The 19,292-nt window shown below is 41.6% G+C and overlaps 1 long non-coding RNA gene and 1 pseudogene across 1 annotated transcript; one reads left to right on the top strand and one right to left on the bottom strand.

Moving 5' to 3' along the window:
* Nucleotides 1-12,009: 12,009 nt before the first annotated feature.
* On the top strand, nucleotides 12,010-13,766 carry LOC101701197 (tubulin alpha-4A chain pseudogene; annotated as a pseudogene).
* Nucleotides 13,767-15,280: 1,514 nt separating this feature from the next.
* LOC147829096 (uncharacterized) lies at nucleotides 15,281-18,266 on the bottom strand. Its single transcript, XR_015449688.1, has 2 exons — nucleotides 18,198-18,266; nucleotides 15,281-15,548 (listed from the first exon to the last, which is right to left on the bottom strand). It is a non-coding gene; the product is annotated as an uncharacterized LOC147829096 (long non-coding RNA).
* Between the last annotated feature and the right edge of the window lie 1,026 nt (nucleotides 18,267-19,292).

Genomic DNA, 19,292 nt, shown 5'->3' on the forward strand with positions numbered 1-19,292 from the left:
TGTGCTCAACAAGGGAAAAACAAAGGGAAATGAAGGGAACAGAAAAGTCCTTAATCATTGTTTCTTTATGAACTTGCTTCAAGAATGAAACAAAATGTACTGATGCCCAATTATAGATGTATGTGTCCACACATATATGTTCTTCCTATTCCTATAGCTCTGCTTTCGCTCTCCAGCCCTCCCCTTCTGGGACTCATGCCCTAGCAACTGAAAAAGTAAGCCAGAATAAATGCTGAATATTTGCACGTGTTAGTTGATGGGAGACAGAGATGAAATGTTACAATGTCAGGCTTCAAGGAGTTTACAATGTAGAAGGAGAGACTAGAAGTAAATCAATACAGAACATTGCAGTCATTACCATTGTTGTCAGCAGGAGCACAGAGATGGCTGGGTCTTGGAAACTATGTTCCAAAAGAACCAAAGAGAGAAAGGCATGCCAGGTCTCCTGGTGTGTGTGAAAAAATGTGAAGTTCCTTCCATGGAGCCTTGCTCCATGAGCATGCAACCTCACAGCTCAGGAGATCATGGGGCCAGCCCTACTCTACTCTGCCTCAGTGGTCCTAGAGAGGTCCTAGAGAGGTCCAAATATGCATTTGACGATTGACTAAAAGGCACTAAAAAAAACCCTGAACCTAAATGGTTCTGGTCCGGGAAGCATCTATGAGCAAAGGGGGTGGTCCAAGGGGAGAGGGCGAATGCATGTTACTTGGTTTAGGCGTGGCTACATCAGGCCTGGGACTCAGGCTGCCCCTGTGAGAGTCCTGCAGCACCTTCACTTAACCCTAGAAGGCTCGACCCTTGGCCTTCAGAGGCTGGAACAGTGATTCTGCAGACAAAGAGAAGTCTACCATGAAAGCCTTTGCTTCTACAGAAACTGTTTTCTCACAGACAGATATCAGAATAAGCTCACTTTTAGAGGTAGCTACCAGTTTAATAAAGTAAGGGGAAACCTTACTCAACCTACTATGCACTAACGAAGTAAAAAGAAGTCTAGTGAAATTGTTTTTGAATGTTTCATCTACTTGATTGGACACCATGAATGTTCAGGCACCTGGTCTACCTCCTGGTTTCCTGTCCCACAAGCATAGTAAAACTTGTCTGTTTCCTTGCAGACATAAAAATATTGAATCCTGCCCAATTGGACACCAACTTGTAACAATATTATTTCTTTCTTCAAACTCATCACTTCTCTATTACTATTGCCGTTATCTTAGTTGTGGCTCCCATTTCTAACTTGGAATGTTACAATAGCAATACTAAGATGAGGTTTGTTGGTTGCAAGTCATAAAAACCAAGTTTCACTAGCTTAGGAAAAGAAAAATCGGTAGAATACTGGAAAAGTTCATGGACTCCAAGTAAGGAACTCTAGAACTCAGAATTTAGAAAAGGTGGTATTCAGGGTGCTCCAGAGACGTTGGCCACAAGAGTTTCTGTTTGTTTTCTCCGCCTTGCCATCAGTAAAATGATTCCATTTCCCATTCCCAGTCTCTGTCTTGTTCTTAAGAAAAATCTCAGGGTCTGATCTTTGAGGCAAAGGTCAGCTCTGGTCAAGGTGTCCCTGTCTGAGATGATAGTGTCACAGTACAAATCTGGTGCCCAGAACCTGCCCCTATCAATGCAGAACATGTGTCAGGAAAAGAGGGGCAGCTCATGGGCTTCACAGGCCTGGCAGGCATCCCAGTAAGTATCACTGAATATGTACATGCGCGTGCACACACACACACACACACACACACACACACACACAGACAATGTCATTTATTCTCTCAATGATTCTAGCCAACAAATATTAATACTCAATGCCCCATGGTATTTGCCCCTGGAGATATTATTGTATCATTAGAAGAAATAAAAACAGACACGGTTCCCATTGTCACATAGGTATTTTTAAGTGGGGAAGAGACAATGAAACAAATGTAAAACTCCACCTTATGGAAGGAGTGGGGCGTGATGAATGAGTGCCTAGAATGAAGAATGCCTTTCCTGAGAAATTAACATGAGCTGCGATCGGAAGGGTGAGAAACAGTGACCCAGGTAAAAGGGAGAGGACTGGGGTCCCAGGAACAAAACCTGCTTGTGTAAACATCCTGGCTGGGCACCAGAGACGCCTAGTGAGACAGACGTGAAATTTCTGGTCTCAAGGCCCTGGAGAGCAACAGCCTTGCCTGTCCCATTGCTGCTCCCAGGGTCTGGAGCAGGGCACAGCACTAGCCGTGAGGTCTTCCAGAGCAGTAATCACCAACCTTTTTGGCACCAGGGACCAGTTTTGTGGAAGACCCTTTTTCCACAGATGGCGGGGAAGGGGATGCTCAGGATGGTTCAAAGCAGTGTGCAACCTAGATCCCCTCAGGCGCAGCTCGAAGGAGGGACGTTGCTGCTGTGGGACTCTAGTGCCAGCACCATCTGACAGAGGCCGAGCTCAGGAGAGCCGTGGGGAGCAGCTGTGAATACAGATGAAGCTTCCCTTGCTCCCTAACCCATTGCTCACTTCCTGCTGCATGGCCAGGTCCCTAACTGGCCACAGACAGTCTCATCACCCAACTCCTGCCCTAGCGGAGTAGAGAGCAGGAAGAACTTGTGCCACGGCAGGCTGGAGAGGGGGCACGGGCCAGGCCCTGTGGGGCCTTGAAGAGTATGTTAGGGAGCTATGTCTGTCCTAACAGGAAGCTGAGCAGGGGACGATTCACATGTTAAAGGGACAACTGTTTCTAACATGCAGTGATGACTAGAGAGCGTTCACAGTAGGAGCAGTACCACGGGAGACTATTACAATAGTCCGGAGGAGCATGGCAGCACTGTGGACCAGGGCAGTGGCAGCAGACATGGAAAGTGCCGTGAGTCCACTCTTCCCAAAGCCTCTCATCTCCAGAGGATGTCCTTTCCTCCTCCATTCCATCATGCTCCGTCTTGTTATTCGGGGCCCGTGGACTCACATTCAACCACCACCAACACACCCTGTGTCAAGTAGGGGAAAACTGTGAAGAAGGCAGAGAAAAAGTAGTATTTTTCCTTTTCCAAAATGGAAAAAAACCTTTTGTTTAAGGTCTAATATGAGACAGTAGAATGAATACATGTATTTCCTGTTCTGTCTTAGCCAAATTCCACTGAAAGTAGAGATGAAGAATTAACTCACAACAGTTTTTGAACAGGAGAAGGTTGTCGATATCCTGAAGAAGAAAAGCAGAGGGGTCAAAACAGTGCAGAAGAAAGCAAAAATCTAGAGCTAGCCCATGAGACGACAGAGCAGAGGAAGTCCCCAGTCTTTCTGGAAGAATCTCAATAAGACCTAAGCTCCAACTTGGCAGCTATGGAGAAAAGTGAGAAGGGTCAGCCATCTGGGTAATTCATTGAGTTCATGTCACCAAAACAGCCATGCAGGTGCCCTTTGCCACTCACTACCCCACAGGTACCTTCCTGGTTAACTTTCTAACGCAGTTTGTCTTTCAGAGAAATTAACCTATTATCACCCCAAGCGGACATCATTTTGTCATGTGGAGGGCTCTGCTTGTGCACATGCAGAGGCCACAGTTGACACAGCCTCCCTGCGCAACTCTCAGCCAGCCTCCCAGTGAAGGGAGAGCTCTTTTGAGATAACGTTTTTACCGAAATGCAAAGCAACGTTAAGGTTAATCTTGACTGTCCACTCAATCAGACTGAGAGACATCTAGGAAACTAGCAAAGCGCACTTCTGGGTGTGTCTGGTGTGTTTCTGGAGACAATTGGCCTGTGGACAGCAAACTGAGAGGGGAGACCTGCCCTGAATGTGGATGGATGGCACCGCCCCCCTGACAGGGTGAGGGACCAGATGGAATGAAACCAGGAGAAGGAGGAAGCCCACTAGTGCATGCTCTCTCTGCTTCCTGGCTCCCATGAGATGAGCACAAAAAGCCAACACAGAATCTGTACTAGCTGCTTAATTAATGTAATCTTCACGTGTATATACGAACAAAAAGGAATGCTACTCAACCAATAAAAACCAAAAGCATAGAAAAGTCTATCATAAACAAATAGTACAGACAATTCAGAAATGAGAAAGGAACACACAAAATTCTAACTAGTGCCATCAGAGCAACTTAAGAGGTCATCATACCAGAGAGAGAGCATATTTCATTAATAAAATAAAAAACTAATATGGAGATAATGATTGTTGAAATTTAAAGATAAAACTATAGACAGTAAAACAGAGGAGATTTTAAAGAATAAAAAACAATGGACAAAGAGACAACCCAAGACAAAATTCAGTTATAGAATCAAGCCAACAGTTCCAAGAAAACTGGAGGTTAGAAAAAAAGAAGCAAAAATATAAAGAAACGTTTTTAGTAGTATAGTAGGATAGATTCTCATATTTACTTTCTGACAAGAATACAACTTGTTAGATAATGTGTTAAATATATTAATAAAAAAAATACTCAGGCCAGGAGCTTGGTAAAGGAGAAATGCAGAAAGGACTAAACCTAGGACTAAACCAGTTTTTGCCTTGAGCTTATTTGTCAGACTTTGTGAATTTAAGGTTTGGATTCATGGCTTCCTCGTTCTGAGAAAAGAGGCCAAGCTCAGTGTCTACTCAAGACTGAGTATGAGACTCTCCTCCATAAAGCTGAGACCTCAAAGGGCTATAACTTCAGTGTGGGCTTTGGAAGTACCAATCACCTAGCCACAAAATTATCGTGAATAAGGCAGGAGTAGTGTTGGAGAGAATGCTGATGAACCAGACCATCAGTAGGAAGTGAGAAGAACTAAGAGTCTGAAAGTGCCTGCTAGTGCCTATAAACAGGAAGGCGAGAGGGCTGCATGGCCAATGGCATGAGATTCACAGGGAAATCTAGGGAGGGGGAGGACTGGATTCAAGGCAGAAGGAGGAAGGAAGTAGGCACTTCTACTCTGAAACTTAGTGGTTCAGGTGTGTGGGAGTGAAACCAGCCAGCCACTTGTTAGGCAGACTTCTGAGGAGGCAGAGTTCTGAAGACAAGCCAGGTTTCAGTGAATACAAGTATCTTTGCAGAAGAGAGACAGCAGATGTGGGGATCTGAGGCAATGACCACACAGAGGAATGGCTAGGGAGTAGAAGATGGGATGAGGTGAGAGCCCACAAAGCCCTATGGGAGTTGGATATGGGTAGAGACCAATGGGCTGGGAGCCAAGACTTCTTGAGGAGGACACAGAGAGAAAGGGTGTGAGGGTGTTAGCCCCATACTCCCTAAGGCAGATGCTGATGTCCTGCAATAGGCACGCAATAAATAGCTTGCTAGTATCTAACAGGGTGTAATCACTCTACTGATAAAAATAAATTACCCCCCCCAATTTTTCCCACTTCCTCTAATGGAGACATATAAAAATTCAAAAATAATTATCATCTCATCTATAAAACTCAGTAAGTTTATAAGCAGTCGTCATTATTTCAAGACGGTTAACAAGAGGTTTTCTGCCTTTCAGTAACTAGATCATACAGGGGACTACAGTATTGACTGCTGAAGAGCAGGCTGTGAAGAGCTAATACCACAACGGGCTTGTTCTGAGTAGTGAGTCTGGCTGAAGTCTACATGCCGAGGTCAGAGTAGCTCGCATCCCAATTCCATTCTCACAACTAAAACCTTCTTAACTAGAAAGACAGTGTTCTAATCACAACCATGTATTTTGTCTGTTCTGTTCCTAATTTGAGAGTGCTTTGTCTTTTTCCTTTACAGGGCTTGCCTGCATTAGTTTCCATAGAAACTGCACAACTGCACATCCTTGCACGTAGTCCCGTCCTTGCACCTAGCTCGCCTTTACCCCAATCGACCAGTGCCTTTGCTCCTTGCACCAGCATTGTTTGTCCTGGGTCCCCCATTTCTCTCTTTAGTTCTTTTAGTTTTTTTCTAAGCCTTGCTCTGTAACACAGAGCAGGAGGTTGGAACCTACTGCAAAGGTCTCTTGTGAAAACTATAAGTTAATTTGGGATTCTAACTTAAGCCTTGGGTTATGATAGCGTAAATATCCAGCCATTTTCTAAAGGAACCTCATCCAACAAATTTCTGTGACTTTTCTATTCAAAATTAAGCTGAAGTCATACTTGGTCTCTGTAAGTAAATGGTAAATCTGATTTTGAAGAAATGAGATGCATTCTCAAAGAGGAACTAAAGTGTATATGTCAGAAAAACAATAAGACTCCTCGAGAGAAAAAGAAATGACTGCTGAAAAGATACATAGGTAAAAGGCACAGGGTTGGAGTGAATTCTAGACAAAGGAAGAACAAATGATGTTTTATTATTCTAATTATTCCCATAGAACTTCAAGTTCTTGAACTGGTTTATCTGCGCCTCTCTTGCTACCGCCCTTTGATTCTGTGTACAAAACTATGAAATGGAAAGGAAGCAACAGCAAAAATTAAGGGTGTTTTGTGTAAGTAAGAGCTGGGCTGTGTCATACTCAAGGGTTATCCAAGGGAGCACTAAACACTTTTCTGGGCTTCACTGGATGGGAAACATCAACTTTTGGGGAAGTGTCTTCATCACTAAAGTGTTAACAATGGGAATCTGAAAGGTTCACTTATACATGGTTCAAGTGAAGAAATGAAAAGGATGTAAACAAATCTAAGGCCATTCACCAGAATTCACCTCAGTCCTTGTGTACACGGGTCATGTTTCTCAGCACAGAAGATCTGGTATGTTTATCTCAATGTAGACAGTGAGAGTATTTTCTGAGAAATGAGAGTGGCAAATCCAGATAGAAAGTAAAAATAAGACACAGGAACGCAGTTAATGAAAATGTAAATCAATCTGCTCAAACACAACAATTTGTTGGTTGTCCTTTGTTTTACTTTCTGCCTCAAAAAAAAAGTGTCTTAATAATATCTCAAAGGTATTCACTAGGGAGTTTTCACTAGAGATAAGTAAATGAGTGGATATAGCATAGTGGGATATGGCAATAATTTCGAATTTCTTTGACTTACAAACTTGTTACCTAAAAAGAAGATCGACACAAACAAAGGTCAAAGGAAATAGCACTTATTTGGGCAACAGTTGCAATTTGAGCATACTGTACCAGGGTAGTCCTGAAGTGTTTTGTGAGGCAAATGTAGAAGAGGTTTTGGGTTTTGGATTTGTTTGTTCATTTTTAAAAAGGAGATTTCCACAGTAGTTATTTTTGAGGCTGTTCATTGGTGAGCAGAAACCCTCAATCACAAGCCTGCTCTGATTGATTAGTTAATGGGGGCTCTCACTGAGCGATGTTGAGGGTTGGCCTGACTTCAGCTGTCTCTCTGAGTCTACCACTGGGACATTCTGACTGACCCTTTAGCAGAGGTGAGTGAAATCCTCTTGCAGTGTCTCAGTTCTATGTTAGAATTTCTTATCCTTAATTATTTTGTTTTCTTTCATAAACTGCTCTGACACTGAGAGTAGACCTGTGAGACCCCTGCGTAGGACAATGCATATAAACAAAAGATTTTGCAAAGAAAATATTTTAATGCACCAGATACTGTTTTTTCCCAAAACTCAATAATAAAAATTTTTAAATTATTTCTGTTCCCAGTTCACAGAGTCCCAGAAGCTGAGTCAACAATTGTAGAGGAGTCATTGGACCGCAGGTTTAGAACTTCTGATAATGGGATAAGTTTTGGAACTACCAAAAAGCTCAAGTTTAGAAAGAAAGACCTCTTGCTTTCCCAGAACCACCTCACTTTTCAAAGAGTAGATGGAGCTCATTGGAGAATCAATGAGGCCTTCTATTCCCATCTTAAATTCAGTTAAGCAATCCTCGTGAATGGCAACTAACTATGCAACGAATATCCTTGCCTCCCATATTTGCACCCTTGACTAATTATTTCTTAATGGGAATTCTTGAAGCAGACATTTTTAATCAAAGGGTTGGTGCATCTTTAAAGTTTTTACTACTTACAGCCAAATGCTCCTACATAAAGTTTGTATCAATTTACATTCACCTAACCAGAGTTTGAAATTGCCTTGCTTCTCAATTTCTTGCCTTATCCTATTGCTTTTATAGTCACTTCATGTATTTCGTTCAGGGAAACACCCATTTATTATTCATGTAATATGAAAGACCCATGCTGGAAAAGCCCAGGTCATGGTACATTTGACAAGGGACAGTGGCTGATTAAAGCTATCAATTCTTGAGAAAAATGAGTGAGATATTTGAGTTAGCATAGGCGTTAGAAAAGAATGACTAAATGGGGCAATCTCTACTAGAAGAAGAATCAATACCTCAGACAGAATAAGATAAAAATAAGTCTAAGAACTACCCTCAAAGAGATAAGGAAGGACACTGAAACATGAAGAGGAGAGTCATAAACAAGAAACCAGCTGGTAACAATGGATGTGAACAATAATCATCACAAAAATGCCTTCAACAGAAGGAATTAAAGAGCTAGGTGGTTACAGATGAAGAACCAACCAGTGATATGGAAGATCTGGTCGAGGCACTGTCCTAGAAAGTCTAAGGTGGAAATAGAGAGATGAAAATTATAAAAGAAAAGAGACACAGCCAGGACAAAAGTTCAGAAGAAAGCACTTGACAAAGGGCTCCAATATCACTCACTCTTCATAATATACCCGAGTTAAAAATGTATATCCAGGGCCGAGGATTTAGCTCAGTGGTTCCACTGCCTGCCGATCGCCAGTACCAAAAAAAAAAAAATGTATACCCAAGCAAGAATGTATCCCGGTTACTTTTATTTTAGGGAAAATGGAATAAATAGAGATAGATAGATAGATAGATAGATAGATAGATAGATAGATAGATAGATAATTTATTTCTTGTCTATCATTTAGTTTTTATTTTCTCTTTAATACACAAAGCATATAGAACAACATTTTTAATTTTTATGTGATGCAATATTTTTGTCTGCCTTCTTGTTTTTATTTTGTAGTTGTAGTTAAACATATTTGAAAATATAGCCAATGCAATGGAATTTAGTGAATTACTGTCTCTCTACATACTGTTTTTTCCTCAATATGGACAGGGGATTGGTCCTAGGACCCCTCCTTGGATACCTAAACCCATGTACACTGAAGTTCCTTTATAACATTACAAAGTATTTGCATAGAACTTATGCACATGTTCCCATATACTTTAAATCATCTCTAGATTATTTACAATACCTAAGACAATAAAGTTGTTTTAATGCATTTTTAGGGAATAATGACCCCAAAAAAGTCTGTATATATTCAGTTCAGACACAATTTTTTTCAAATATTTTGGATCTGTGGTTGGTTGAATCTATGGATGCAGACCCTGCAGATAGGGAGAGATGGTTATCTATGATTAATTTTTCTATTAGTCCATGTCTGCAGTATGTAATATTTGTATTTCTTGTGTGGTGTTGCCACATGTACAAAACACATCATAGTTCCTTTTTTCATCTCCTTTCCCTGCCCTCCTCCCCCTTTGATCTCTTGATCTCTGGGTCTCTCCAGCCCCTTCCCATTTGAGAAAGATCTATCTCCTTACTTCCTATTATCTATCTTTTATTTAGGTTTTTATTTATAATTTGAGTTTCTCATAGAATAGAAACCATGTGATATTGAAGCTTGTCTGTCTAATTTAGTTAACATTATGGTCTCAAGGTGCATCCATTTTCCTACAAATATCTTATCTTTCTTTATGGCAGAGTAGTACTCCATTGTGTATAAATACCACATTTTCTTTATTCATTCATCCATTGATGGATATATAGGCTGCTTCCAAGATTTCCTTATTATGAGTTGTGTTTTGTAAATATTTAGTGGTCACTTGTATGTGGATAAAAATTTTTGTGTGCATGTATACACACATATATGTACATATTTATGTGTGTATAAAATTCCCATTTATATACAAAATTTCTAAGCTTTGTAAGTGTATGTTATATGTAATATATACACACATGGGGCCGGGGATTTAGCTCAGTGGTTTCATTCCCTGCTGTGCAAGCTCAAGGACCCAAGTTCAATTCCCGGTAAAAAAAAAAAAAAAAAATATATATATATATATATATATATATATATATATATATATACACACACATACATACACATGTAGATTCAACCTAATTATAAATTTTTCTATTTCAGTCCTCTCTGCTTACTAGAACACAGCCATTTTTTTCCTTGCTCCAATACTTAGCACAAAGAACAATCCTGGAAGATGGTAAACATCTAATAAACATCTATTGACTGAATGCTAAATATCCACTTATTTTCTGTTAGGTATGTCAGTTTTTTAGAGCTTACAATGTCCCAGTAAGATTGTGTCTCTGTTAAAACTCCTTGAAGGGACCAAATGTTTGTGGGAGAAAGTAGCTGACAATGCTGTTAGGAAATTTAAAAGCCAAACAAAATTCCTGACTGATCTAACAAAGACTTAGCACATACCCGTAGTTCACCAGCCACTGAGAATTTAAAGACTTCAGAGTGGACGTTTTGCATAATTCCAGAGGGTGCCGCCCACATCCCGTTCTCCGTGAATGTCACCCCAGGAGAAGTGTTCTGTGCCCCTCGGCAGCTGTTTGCTCGTGCCCTGCCTGTGATCTGAGTGTGTCCTCCAGAACGCACGTGTTGGAAAGTCAGATGTTAGTGGTATTTGGAAGTGAGGACTTTTGAAGTTGATTGGGACTGGAGGCAGTCAGGAGGGTACATCCCCAGATGGTGTTAGTGGCTTCATAAGAAGAGGAAGAGGACCCAAGCTTGCTGTCTTGCCATGTGATGCCTTCTACCATGTTCTCAAGCAACACAAGACCCTGCCCATTTGCTGAGAAGATGCTGGCACCATCCTCTTAGATTTCTTAGCCTCCAGAACCTTGAGCCAAGTAAACTACTATTCTTCATAAGTTACCCATTACCTGCTACTTTGTTATAGCAACAGAAAACAGACTAACAAGCCTTTAATTATGCCTTTTCTCAAATGTACTTAAAAAACATGTTGATGACTCATAAGTTTGTTCTTTGAGGTCCAATAATTCTATCTATCACTATATTCAAATCTTGACACCTGCACACCCAGGCCCTGTGTCTTTCCCTCTCCCTTTCCATGAGTGATGTGCGACATGTTGGCTGGTTCACTGTGGCAGCAAAAGTTCCTCTTTTCAGAGAATATTTGGCTTTGGACTTTTGAAAATAGTCCAAAACACACATATCTGCAATGAAAGAAATCTGTATGTAAATTTTATTTAGGGCAATTTGCCACAGTTTGGAAGAGTTTGGCCCTTTAATATGGCCCTTGTCCGTGACAGCTAAACTTTATAGCTCTGAGTAAACAATCTGGAAGGGCCCCAGTCAATAGTTCAGTAACTGGAAAAGTGACCCCAATCATTGCTCCTTGGTCCTATTCAAAAACTGCTGCCAAAAAATGTAAATCATTTCTCTAAGAAAATTTTCAAAGGGAAAAATTTCTCAGGAAATTGGTGACTATGTGGCAGATATCAGAACGAAGAGATATCAGTGACTTACTAGAGGATCTTAGAAAAAAATGTTGCTGAAGGTTTACCAAACATTCTGTAAGCATTTGACCATTTTACTCTTTCCAGGGACATTTTTTGTCTTAGTTGAGGCTAGAACCCGGGTGTGGCAATGGTGATCATCTCTCTTTCTTGTTCAAGCAGTCAAATTCCTTGATACTTCCTCAGAGAATGCTTCCATTGCTCATCTCCAGCCAGCACGGTTTCTTCCTCACGTACCTCTCTTCCCTCCTATACACTCTATGGTCTTCAAAGTCTGAGGAAAAGGCCAAGCTTGGTGGTGCACACCTATAATCTAGGACTCTGGGAGGCCAAGATGGAAAGATTGCAAATTAAACCCAGGTTGGGCAGCTTAGTGGCTTAGCAAGATACTGTCTCCAGATAAGAAGAGGGCTGGGGATATAGCTCAATGAGAAGGCCCTAAATCAATCCCCTGTACCACGAAGAAAGTTTGAGGAAAATATGTGCCTCTAGAAAAATAGCAGTGATGTTTTGGGAACATTAAAAACTGCTTCTTGCACTGGGAAGCATTGCCAACTCTGCACTTAGATCTCCGTGGAAGAGAGACACTGCCTCTCATGTGCATTACTTAGCTCGACTCTCAGCTTGTCAGGGCAATAACCATGATCTGATGTCTGTCCCTAACCCCTTTGCCCCATGACCTTTAGCCACCATGCCTGAGTGCATCTCCAGCCACACTGGTCAGGCTGGTGTCCAGACTGCCAATGCCTGCTGGGAGCTCTACTTCCGGAAACATGGCATCTAGTTTGATGACCAGATGCCAAGTGACAAGACAACTGAGGAAGGTGACTCCTTCACCACCTTCTTCCGTGAGACTGGTCCCAGCCAGTATGTGCCCATGGCAAAATTCATAGACCAGGAACCCATGGTCATTCATGGAGTTTGGGTTCACCCCAGTCATCAGCTCTTCTACTGTGAGCAGCTCATCATGAGCGGGGAAGAGACCACCGGTCACTTTGCCCCCGGTCCCCACGCCATTGGAAAGGGTACTGACCTGATACCAAATTCATGACCTGACTGAGCAGTGCACAAGCCTACAGAGCTTCCTGGCTTTCCACAGCTTTGATGGGGAAACTGGCTCTGGGTTCACCTCCCTGCTGATGGAACATCACTCTTTTGACTACAGCAAGAAGTCCAGGCTGGAGTTTTCCACTTACCCAACTCTCACATTTCCACAGCTATAGTTAAGCCCTACAACCCCATACTCACCACTTATACCACCCTTCATGGGTCACCACCTATTGTACCTTCATGGTAGACGACAAGGCCATCTATGACATGTGTCATAGAAACCTCAATATCGAGCACCCAACCTATGTTGACCTTAACTGCCTTATTAGCAAATTGTCTTCCATCACCACTCCCCTCAGATTTGATGGAGCTCTGAATGTTAATCTGACAGAATTCCAGGCCAATCTGGTCCTCTGTCTCCACATCCACTTCCCTCTACCTATGAGATCACCAATTCTTGCTGGGAGCCAGCCAACCAAATGGAGAAATGTGACCCTCACCATGGTGAATACATGAGGATGTGGCACCCAAAGATGTTAATCCTGATATTGCCATCATTAAGGCCAAGCACAGCATCCAGTTTGTAGATCGGTACCTCAATGCCTCAAGGCTGGCATAATGACCATCTTTCCACTGTGGTACCTGGTGGAGACCTGGCCAAGGTACAGTGAGCTCTGTGCATGCTGAGCAACACCGCAGCCCTGGCTGAGGCTTGGGCTCACCTGGACCAGAAGTTTGACCTGATATCTGCCAGGTGCGCCTTTGTTCACCGGCTGAGGGAATGGAGGAAGGGGAGTTTTCTAAGATCTGGGAGGACATGCATCCCCTAGAGAAGGATTATGAGGAGGTTGGTATGGATTCTCTTGAAAGAAGGAGAGGGATGCTAGCTATTCATTCCTTGCAGTCCTGCAGTATCTCGTAGCCTCAGAACTTGAGCTTCAGGATAGCAGAGCTAAGGTTTCTCCTTACATTGTCTTCACTCTGCTGTGATCACTTCTCTTTTCCATGTGTATCTGTACTTTTCCTTTATGCTTCAAAGGAAAGAAAAGAAGGAAGAAGGGAGGAGGGGAAAGAGCAGAAAGCCCATCTCTGATGTATTTCATGGTGCCTGGGACCCAGAAGAGGAGCCCTCCCCCACTCCTAGGTTTGTTAGGCAGGAAGCTCTCTGAAGGTGCTACGGTCTTTTAATTATGTCTCCCAAATGCTTACGGAGCGCGGTACATAGCACACAGTTCTCAGCAAGTGCGAGTGATGGCTGGATGCGGCCCTTAGTGAAAATGTGCTTGACCTTGCTTTATACAAATTCAAAAAGAAGTCCTTCTAAAAACTGATAAATACATTACTTTTTATTAGAATGTTTTCTCATTGGACAGGATTAACGCAGAGAGAAGTATAAAGAAAAAGCACAAAGTACCCATAGTTGCGCCTCGTTAACCTTAACCACTAGTCACATCACGCCTCTGCGAAAGGTGGAAAAAAAAGGAATGGCTGAAAGCTCAGGTCCCAGAGCCAGACTCCCAGGTTCTAATCCCCATTCCTTTAGTTACTAGCTGGTGACCTTGGGAGGAAGGGTTAGCCTCTCCGGTCACAGTTTCTTCATTTACAGATGAGAATAATGATAGTGTCTACTTCCAAGAGTCACTGTGACAAATAAGTAGGTTAATACGCAAAGCCAATGGGAGAGAGTCCAGGGCATATTAACCCAGGGCTGCCCCCTTCAGGTTGAGGGGTTCCGTTCACATGGAATGTTATTCGAACAGCACCCCTGGGCCATACTGCACGGACCACCAAGTATTAGTGGCTACTGTTATTATTGTACTGTATGAGTTAAATAAAAACAAAACAATTGTAGCAAAGATACTCTAAGCCCGGAGGCTTCCATCACATGAAAGTTTATTTCACCCTTCTACTCAGGACTGAGATGCTCCATGAGATTATTTGTGGATATAAATTCTTCGTGTACGACTGCCTCGCTATCCTCTGAGCTATTTGCTCACCTGCATATTCAAGGTTGGATTATTGCCTTCACTGCTTTATAGCCCAGGACAAAGGGGATGAAGAGGCCCTGAAGATGAGAAACTAAAGACAAGGAGCAGAAGTTGCACCTATCACACCTGCCCGTGTCCCACTGGACAGAACCTAGTCCTGCCACCAGACCAAGCTCCAGCAGAGGGGAGAAATGTAGGCTCCTGCCAAATGGCCATATGCCCCAGAATGGCAGGGGTCAACTTAACCTTTGCTAAATATCACAAACTGAGCAACTTACATCACAAGCATTTATTATCTCACAGTTCTGAAGGCTGCAAGTCCAAGAGCTTGGTTTCCTAGGCTCCCTGTGAGGGCCAGGAGGGTGTAAAGGGGGCCTGTTCTGGGCTTCTCACCTAGCTTCTGGTACTTTTCTGGCAATCTTTGGCATTGCTTGTAGAAGAATCACCCCAATCCCTGCCTTCATCTCTACTTGGCATTCTGTGTGTGTGTGTGTGTGTGTGTGTGTGTGCGCGTGTGTGCATCCAGATTTCCTCTTTTAGAGACACTAGCCATACTGGAATAGGGCCCATCCTCATAACTCATTTAAATTAATTACATCCTCAATGATCTATTTCCAAATAAGGTCATATCCTAAGGTTTGTGAGTTAGGACTTCAACATATGAATGTAGAGGGGACATAATGCAGACCAACAGTAGGGGGCTCTGTAACCAAAAGAAAGAAGAGGAGAATGGATATTGAAAGAAACGGCAATCTCTCACAAGTACAAATATAAAAGCATTTGGCGGGAGAGAAAGAGGGGTGGGAGAGATTTACCAAGCTTAGGTCATCCATAGTTTCTAATCATTCATTTTTGTCTTAACGTTATATAGTGAGAAGTTTCCAATGAAATAGACTAGGCTAGCCCAGGCTGCAATAGCAAAGGAAGCCCGAAATCTCAATCCCTGGATACACAATAAAGATTTGTTTCTCATTAACACGAATGCAGTTGGCGGGGGTCTCTGTCCTTTGCAATCATCAAAAGAGCCAGGATCCATTCATTTAGTTGCTCTGCTGCTCTCTGGAGTCTCTTCAGTTTTTCACTGGTTGTCGGCATTCTACCTGAGAATGAACAAAGTCAGAAAATATGAAAGACCCTAAGAGGCCCATCACTTCCACCCAGCTTCCCTACCGTTTGTTAAGAGTGCAAATGGAGCTCCATGTACCACATGCAAATGTCAAGCTAATGACCGCATCTCTGGATTCTTGGAACAAAGTGAAGCAAGGAAATGGACGCTGAGCCACAACTGGAAAGTGGTGCATTTTACACAAGAATCTATAGTATTCATGGTTTCTGGGAGGATTTGATGAGTTCATTTGTCTTTTCTCTTACCTAAGCCCAAATCTTCCATGTGCTCAGAAGCTGCGCTTTTCTCCAACACCAGGGATGCTATAACCCACCTTTTTTTTCAGTTCTGAGGATTGAACTTTTGAACACAGTCATCTTTTGAGTGCAAGAGGTAAGAAGAAGTATTGCTCTGGAGCCTAAATAGCATTGGTCACAAGGGTAAATGTTTAATTATAAGTGCTGGGCCAACTCCAAGCATCAGTATCCAGGAGACCAAGCAGCCTACGTATTCTTTAATAAATTTGTGTGTGTGTATGGGTCTATATCTGTGTGTGTACTTGTGATACACAGAGCCTCTAAGACTCAAACCCAGGTAGAGAATCCTCTTGTGTAGGTCTAAGGGCAATACTCTTCCTACCTATATACCTTTGACCATCCTGTCACATGGTCCCAACATAATTTAAAAGGAGGCTGGAAAGTTTGGCTTTCCAGAAGACCTAAGAAGCGAGAGCATGAGCTATGTGTGTTGTTAAATGGCACTTGGACAGATGACTATTATGATGACCATATGCTATTAGATGACTGTAGTATAGTTCATTTATCTCCTGCTTATAGCCTTTGACTCCGTAGGCTCTTGCAAGCCCTCTAGAAAGTCCCCAGAATCTCCTTCAGACTTAGGATGGTAAAGCTAACCCAAAGAACCCAGAAGGCTAGGACAATAAGAAACATCTGTGAAGCTCAAGACAGCGACAAAAATAAAACTTCATGTAAGATAATGTAGTCAAAATAGGTGTTGAAATTTCAGTTACTCCAAATCACAGAAAAATTTAAGTTTCACATACGCGACTAATATTCAAACATATTAGAAACATTTCTTAAATTTTGTTCTGTTTTTAATTCAGCTGATGACTATCATACTCCATTTTCTATCCTTTTTATCAATCTTAGCTTATAGGGATAGATTTCATAGAAAAAAATATTTAACAATATGGTCTGGTTTTCATTCTTAAAAACTTGTTTTCAGACCACTATACTCTTCAAAGAAATGAAGTACCAGTAAATACGCGGAGATATAAGATTATTTGAAAAGAGTGCAGTGGAAGAAAAGCTGTTAGGTTCTCCCATGAAACAAGGTCACAGTCAGTAAGAAAGTGGAACACTTCACTCCTCAGGTCCTCCTCAAATGTATGGCTCATTAGGCCTTTGTCAGCTCATCGGTTCTGTGGTAAAATTCACTAACCATGTGCTCAATCAGTAAAATGTTATAAGACATTGATGGCCGGTTTGAAAGACAGTTAAAAGAAAGCCTCTTCCAGTTTGCTCAATATTGCTAAAAATGTGAATGTGAACATTTTAAGAGTATAAATTCTTGAATTTCGTCTTAGGGAAATAATCTTTTGTAAGCACAAAGATTTATGTATATAGATGTCCATCATAAAGTGGTTTATCATGATGAATTACTGAAAACAGTCTAAATATCCAACAATAAGGCAAGGGCTAAAAAAATTACCTTTATACAATGGACACAGCATTTTCATTAAAATAACATGTAATATATATGGAAAGTGCAAGATCCAAAGCAGTGAATAAGTATGAGCCCAGTTTTTAAAACTAGCTTCATTTTACGTGTTACATATATAATTATATATTATATAAACACACATGTATTGCATATATATGATAATATAGTAATTACTTTTCTTTATATAGAGAGGCAACAGAGAGAAAGGGACTAGAAAGAAATACATCAAATGTTAAATCTTTAGGTTGGAAATAATGGATGTTTTCCCAATACTTTTTTCTACATTTTCTAAATTTACTATAAAGACCATACATTACTTTATATCATAAAGACATAATTTAAAAATAAGAAACATTAGTAAATTAAATTTGTACATGTATGTTTATGTTTGTGTGTTTCATGGAATTTTTTAAAATAGAAAACGACATTTAAGCAGAGAATTTTTAAAGACAAATCTTGTCCAACAATGATGACTTTGATTTCTTTATATCAGGTCCCTTTCCCTTAGGACAATATTTAATTTTCCCTTAACAGCCCTGCAGATGGCCAATATGGAAAGAGAGAAAGATGCAGTGGGTAATACTTAGTGAGAACAATGGGGTTTTAGGTCTCGTAAAATAATCCAAAATGTGACTACTACCGAGAAAACATTTTGAAGAAGAAATAAGAAAAATACATCTTCCAAAATGCCTCCCTGGTGGTGTAGCTTGAAGCATGGGTGGAACTTGGACCACGTGGGAAAATGAATACACAATCACCCTTCAGACCACATCCCACAGGTCGTTCTCCCAGCTGGGCCTCATGAAATCCCAACTGGATTTTATTAAGATAGAGGGACCTGAGTTGTAACCATGATGTTATTATTAAGAGAGGACTCATAAGAATTAGGCTTGGGCATTACCGAATCATGACCTCCAGGGAGGAGTCCAGAGGAGTGCGTTTTTAGGAGGTTCCGTGTGGCACTCTGATGTCACAGCCTAGTTAGAACCTGACTCTGAAGTGTGAGGAGACTAGCTTCCTTTTGCAGTTATTATGGATAATCAAAGTGTTTACCTGATGACCATTATTTCCACATTAAGGGGCCAGGGATTTAGCTCAGTGGTTCCAGTGCCTGCCTTGCAAGCGCAAGGTCCCAAGTTTGATGCCCAGGACAAAAAAAAAAAAAAACCACATTAAGATGGACTTAGGGAAAACCTGCAGGCAAAAATGAAATTTCTTTTATTGCTAGTCTGGATCAATGTCACAAAATAAAGATTAATGAAATTCTAAAGCTTCAGTACTGTAGAACATAACCCAAATGCCACTGGCTGGGCAAACAATCGAAATTAAATGTGGCATGATAATTTATTTCTCGCTCATAGGTCTGCAAGTCAGCTGTAGCTTGGCTGGTTTTAGCTAGGTTTGGCCCTGAGCTTTTGATTGGGTTCAGCTCTTGTTATGGCTTCTACAGTATTTAGATGCCCCCCCGCCAAGCCTCAAGCACTCATAGGTGGGGCTTCAGAAAGGTGATTGACTTGTGCAGGCAGGAAGCTCATCAGTGGGTGGGTCCACTAGTGAGTTTATAGTGAAATGTGGTGCTGGGAGGTGAAACTTGGTCAGAGGAGGTACATTGCAGGCTGACCTGGAGGGGTCTATCTCCCTCCTCTTCCCTTGATCTCTCTCCATTTCCTACCACCATATCGTGAGCTCTTTCTCTTCTCTAGGCCCTCTGCCATGCCACCTTGCCCTGGAGCCAGCCAACTGTGGACTGAAACCTCTAAAAACTGTGAGCCAAACTAAATCTTTCTTCTTACACAGTTGTTGGTATTGGGTATTTCATATCAGCAATGAGAAAGTCATTAAGACAGCTCTATTTCACCTATTTCTGATCCTATGGCTGACAGTTTACCACAAGGTTCTTGTCATGAGGGACTGCAGGAATATGAAAGGCTCACTTATATACTACAAACACATTTAAAGCCTTTTGTGTCACATCCGCTAAACATTCTGTTGGCCA

The sequence above is a fragment of the Heterocephalus glaber genome, unplaced genomic scaffold (genome assembly GCF_053883595.1).
Source record: "Heterocephalus glaber isolate CG9 unplaced genomic scaffold, H.glaber_assembly_v1.0 deba00000768, whole genome shotgun sequence".
Lineage (NCBI taxonomy): Eukaryota > Metazoa > Chordata > Mammalia > Rodentia > Bathyergidae > Heterocephalus > Heterocephalus glaber.